This window comes from Lates calcarifer, unplaced genomic scaffold (genome assembly GCF_001640805.2).
Source record: "Lates calcarifer isolate ASB-BC8 unplaced genomic scaffold, TLL_Latcal_v3 _unitig_1915_quiver_2142, whole genome shotgun sequence".
In the NCBI taxonomy this organism is placed as follows: Eukaryota; Metazoa; Chordata; class Actinopteri; family Centropomidae; genus Lates; species Lates calcarifer.
This window is the reverse complement of record NW_026115844.1, coordinates 4,738-10,576: the sequence shown is the minus strand read 5'-3', so window position 1 is coordinate 10,576 and position 5,839 is coordinate 4,738. Positions and strand designations below refer to the sequence as shown.

The following is a 5,839-nucleotide window of genomic DNA, read 5'->3' as shown; positions in this document are numbered from 1 at the left end:
TTATTGATAGGAGTTATGGTTTTTTAATTATTAGGAGGAGTTCAAGAGGTGCACAGAGCAAAATCTGACTCTGTAGAGGCTGAGACCTTGATATTGCTATGGCAACCTGTGAGTGCAGTTGGACTCAAACAGGTGACTGTGATCTCTGATGTCTGTGCTGTTTATCAAACTCTTGACTTACTTTTCTGTCAAAATCCTGCTACAAACTGTCTCCACAGCACATAGAAGATGTGGATTCACACACAGTTCAACAGGTTTCACTTCAAACAGGTTTTAGAGCAGTTTTAATCAGGAGTAACTTGGCAGTTAATTTCAGTTGGTGATAGAAAACACAGAAAGAAAAACTTCATACCTCTTTCTCTCCATTTGAATTGTTTGAGTCAAACCCTCAGCAGCTGATTTTACCTTTCAACTGTTTCTACCTCTTTTACATTTTGATTTCCAACTTTTGATTCTGCATTTGACTTTTGGCTATTTTCTCAATGCATTTGATTGTTAGCATTTGATTTTTACCACTTCATAGCTAGTAATTGCTATTGCTAATGATTTATTGTCAGTTCTATAAATGACATTTTTATCTGTTTGGTCAATATCATTTTCAATTGCAGACTCAGCAAAATGCCCTTGTGTTTACTTTGCCACCGCTCGTTGAAGAAGGCTACTCAAGAGAGATTGAGGCGGGTCATAACCCGTAGAAGGCTGAAGTTCCAGAAATAACTTTGAGACCGTTCAGGGCAATTGTACATAGTTTATATTCTTAAGGAAGTTTTGAAATAGATTTTTGTGTGCAGTGCTGTTGAGGGTTCCTCTTGTTGTTGTTCTTGTTGCTTTATTGTACGTTTTGTGTGTCTAATAAATGTTCTTGCTTCTGAGATTTCTTTGTCAACTTGTGTCATTTGAACACATCCTTCATGAGGAAAGTCTTCAGTCCACCATATCCAGTTTTGCCTGCTGAAAGGGACGAGTCCAGAGTCATCATTTTTGGTCTCAAATCACTAGCAGTGGTAAACAATTGGTGTGCATTCAGTCCATAAGGGACTCTTGTTTTTAACTTTTCTATCCAGAGGGCCTCGTGTCTCCTCCGTTGACCCTCCGTCCACGCCGGGTTGGATTGAAGGCCAGTGATGGAAAGATATTGCATTGGATGAATTTGGAAGTGTTGAACCAGTGGGGTGGTCAGTCTCTCCTCCCCAATGGTGAACAGATGCTGTTTCGGGTGTGCTAATAGTGGTTGGCCTGTTTGCCCTATGTAGGTTTGATTGCAGGCACGACAGGTTATAGCCTAGATCAGGTTCCTGGTTTGGAGAGAGGTTGTCCATTATTGGGGTGTTGGCTCCCCCATGTGGGTTATTAAGGAATGTTCTGGGGTGAAAGGCCCAATGTTGTCCTCTTTTTTGACCTGGTCCCTGTCTTTGGAACTTAGCTCTTACCAAAGTGTCTTTGAGATTTTTTTTTCTTAATGCTGAGATTGGTTGGTAATGCTTAAGTCGGTAGTGCTGCATCATGAATTTCTTGATTTCTTTCTCTCCTTAGGATGAGCCAGTGGGCAGCTGAGGTCTAAGCAGGAGGACAGATTGGTGGGTTTCAGTGCTGACGTCATCAAGGAGAAGCAGTAGGCCTCCTTTGTTAGAGATGGTCATGCAAAAATTGTAACTTCAGGGCATCAAAACGTTTAGCTCTCTTAAAACATTATAGATTGAAACATCTACACGCTGGTCAAGGCCGGTCACTACCTTGCTTGTACTCAGATTGTTCATGTTCATTTGTGAATCTTTTGTCAGTTCAGATCAACGAGGAATTCAGAAGAATAACTACAGTTTCCCTGGAGCAGAGCTTCATGTACAGACTTGACCACTACACACCAAAACTTATTGCCCTGATGAAGGCCAGGGGAGGTGTTGTAGGGACCAAGCTGAGGCCGTTCCTGGACAAACTGAGTCAGGTGTGTTTGTCCAAAATTATGCTTTGGTGACCTTTTTTTGTAGGGAGACAGACCTCAGTGTACAAATATAAGGCAGAAAAATTCTGCACTCAAAGTCCCCACACAGTGTGTGACACTGAAGGTACATGTATTAATTTTGACCCTGTCTTTAGACGTGAATGTGATTGGACAAAGACAATTCAATGTTCAACTGAGGGCAAACGATTCCGCTTGCTCCGTACACTCAGATCACAGCTCCTTGCTCCTCGTATGTTCTCGTGTTCTCACTTTACACATCATTGTGTCTAAATAATAGATGTGATGCTGTTATCCGCAGCCTGATCCTGTACCTTGGCAAGAAAGTTGAGGAACTTTTTGAAGATTTCCTGGTAAAGCATGATTTTATTTAAAAGCATTTTTAATGACGCCTTTTAAAATTTGAATGTTATCATGTTATCATCACAGTTAAAGTTAACCCTAAGTTAAGAGAGGAGGTAAAGGAAGAGATGAAGATATTCTGCTCAGCTTTTGTGTATACTCACAAAAATCTGGGATTACAAAGCCATAGGGTTTCCTCGCACTATAAAGTGTCAAAGGCACACAATTTATGGCTGAGAGCAACATTCAAGCAACATTCATTTGGGGGCTACAGTCTGTGGAGTGCAGTCATCTTGCACCATGTTCTACAAATGTTTTGCTAATGCAAATAGATTTGACTCAATTGAACGTAATCTGAGCTGTGTTTAATGATGGTTATTTTTAGCACCCTGATACTGAGGTCAACAAATCAAGCAATTTTATTAGTATTTGTTTCTCAATAGAATTGTCTTCATTGTTCTTGTAAATTGTATGCAGGAGAACAGCCGCAGTGATGCCTCTCGACACATCCTCAAGATCCTAGTTGTCCACAGTGCTGATGGAGAGGATCCAGTGGATGTATCCATCCTTGTTGAAGGCAAGGAGATGTTGCAAGGATGTGGCAATACTGCTAAAGCTTGCACGCTGCTTATGCAGCTGATTTATGCCCTCAACCTTGCGTACCCCCCAACACTGCACTATACTTTTGAAGTGTTTGAAGTTACTGTCTTAAAAGCTATCGCCGTGGCAAATACTGCTGCTGGTACACCCCAAATCACTTCTACATCTCGTAAATGACTTAAACAACAATTTACAAAGACACTGTCAGCTCCATGGGACCCTCTGCTCACATACAGCTCACCTGGGTCACACAGACTGAGGGCAGCAGCCTTCCTCAGCTTTGACTTTGCTAAAGACTGTGTTGGATGTAGGATGTTGAAAAGCACTATTCCAGCTCTGTGTTGGGTGCAGTGGATTTGTCTGGAAGAGTATGGCACTATTGACACTGACATATCAATGACAGTCTTAACTTGTTAACATGTTAATTTAGCATTTCTGATAAGTTCATGTTGGTGAGTACAGATTGAAATATTTATGGAATAGCACACAGTTGAATGAGCATTCAGTCATACTTTGTCAAAAAGGCAAACATTTCTATATCAGTGGGTGCTGAGATGGCAGCTGAGATTTCACTTGAGCCTCTCAATATTCAGGGATGATTTCACACTGTTTAATATTGACAAAATAAACAGTTTACTAGTATTGTATTTTAGTTGTGTGATTTGTGATGAAGAATATTAAATGCTAGAAAAATCAGAAAATGGATTCTGTAACATTTATCAAATTGCTATAATTGCTATAAATAACAATTTCAATAAAGAATGACTGATGCTTTTTATAATAATTATTTTATAAATAATTGTTTATATGCAGTGTCTTCAACAAATAAAACTACCTTCATTTAACCTTTGTAATACACTTAAATCACTTCTTTGTGGTCATGTAATTAATGTAAATAAATTGTGAGTATGTGGATGAAATACTCAAATCATTTACTTATGTAAACCTCCATAACACTGTGTTGTTGTACACAACTGGCTGTAAAATGACCTCAGGTAAATGACTATTTCTTCTTTATTTATCATTTATCATGCATATTATACCTTTATTGTTGTATTCTGCTGCTGCTGCCATTTGCACTATATACTGTTATATTCTATTTTATACCATTGTATTATTCTATCTTGTACCGTTTTTGTTGCATTCACATACGGACTACTGTGACAACCAAATTTCCCTTTGGGGATGAATAAAGTCATCTATCTATCTATCTATCTATCTATCTATCAGAAGAAGAAGAAGAAAGTAGTTCCAATAAAAACTGTTGACAGTAATCTAAATCAATATCAGTAATCACTATAATCAGTATTACAATAATCTCAATCAAGTCACAAGTCTTTATAAATGTAATCACAAAACACACTTTTTGTTGTCACTTTGTATTTCAAACACTTGTTTTTGAACAGTTTGAACATGAGAAAAATCTTTGTAGAAACATGTTTCACTTGTAGTTTGTGAAGTGGCAGGTCAGAGTTTTCTTGGCTGAAAAGGAAAACACAAGAAGAGAACAACTTTTCAGACCAGTCTCAAGTTATTACAGGGAAGTTAAGCTGCTTTCAGAGACATTAGCTTCCTACCTTTTATATGTGAGTGTTCATTCTTCGTAATGTCCTCCACCTCCTCTCCACCTCCTCTGTCATTATCTCACTAAACAAACAACAGAAGACAAACAGGTTGTAGTTAAAAACTTCAAATAATGAACTTGATAAAAACTGATAATAACATTAGATAAATGGATGTTTACCTTTTACATGAGAGGGTTTCCACTTTATAATGCCCTCCACCTCCTCTCCTCTCCTCCACTCTGATTTTCCTCTTTTCTTTCCTTTTCTCGTCTCCTCTCTCTCTTCCTCAATCGTGTCTCCTCTCCTCTTTCTAAAAAATGCAGATGAGGGGATAATAGTTACATTTTCAGTGAATAAATGTGAACAGATGGATTCTTCCTGTGTATCATGTAGACAGTATGACATAAACAGATGTTTTTCTTTTTGATGGTGACGGTTCACTTTTCATATTGTCCTCCACCTCCTCTCCTCTCTCTAGAAGAAAAAAGACAAAAAACAAAAATGTAGAAATCAGGTAAACAGAAGTATAATAATTCATCACTGCACGAAATCTGATAACAACAAGAAATATTTACCTTTTACATGAGAGGTTTTACACGACATGTTGCCCTCCCACCTCCTCTCCTCTCCTCCCCTCTCGTCTTTTTTCCTTTTTTCATGTCTCTTCCCTCATTTTTTCTCCTCTCTGCAGAAATAAATGACAGACAAAAGGGATTAACAGTTAAGAACTTCAAATAATGAATTAAATGAACTTAGAATCTGGTAATAACAGTAGATAAATGGATATTTACCTTTTAGATGAGAGGGTTTACATGTCATGTTGCCCTCCACCTCCTCTCCTCTCCTCCACTCTGATTTTTCTCTTCTCTTTTCTCATCTCCTCAGCCTGTCTTCTCCTCTTCTCTTTAAAAAAAAACCCTTTCCTCCCTCTGCAGAAATAAATGACAGACAAAAGGGAATAACAGTTAAAAACTTCAAATAATGAACTTCATAAAATCAGGTAATAACAGTAGATAAATGGATGTTTACCTTTTAGATGAGAGGGTTTTCATGTCATGTTGCCCTCCACCTCCTCTCCTCTCCTCTGTCATCATCTCTCTGAATGAAAAACAGAAGACAAACAGGTTGTAGTTTAAAACTTTAGAAATCAGGTAAACTCAGGTATCATTCATCATTACATTAAATCTGATAATAACATGAAATGTTTACCTTTTTATATGAGAGGGTTTACATGTCATGTTGCCCTCCACCTCCTCTCCTCTCCTCTCCTCTCTCGTCATCTCTCTAAAAGAAAACAGAAGACAAGCAGATTGAGCTAAAAACTTTAGAAATCAGATAAACAGTGATATAATTCATAACTGCATGAAATCTGATA

General features: G+C 38.1%; 1 long non-coding RNA gene across 1 annotated transcript; it reads right to left on the bottom strand.

The window, feature by feature from the left end:
• Positions 1-4,181: 4,181 nt before the first annotated feature.
• Positions 4,182-5,351, bottom strand: LOC108891285 (uncharacterized). The gene is made up of 4 exons (XR_007809878.1): positions 5,256-5,351; positions 5,040-5,149; positions 4,644-4,938; positions 4,182-4,546 (listed from the first exon to the last, which is right to left on the bottom strand). It is a non-coding gene; the product is annotated as an uncharacterized LOC108891285 (long non-coding RNA).
• Positions 5,352-5,839: the final 488 nt, after the last annotated feature.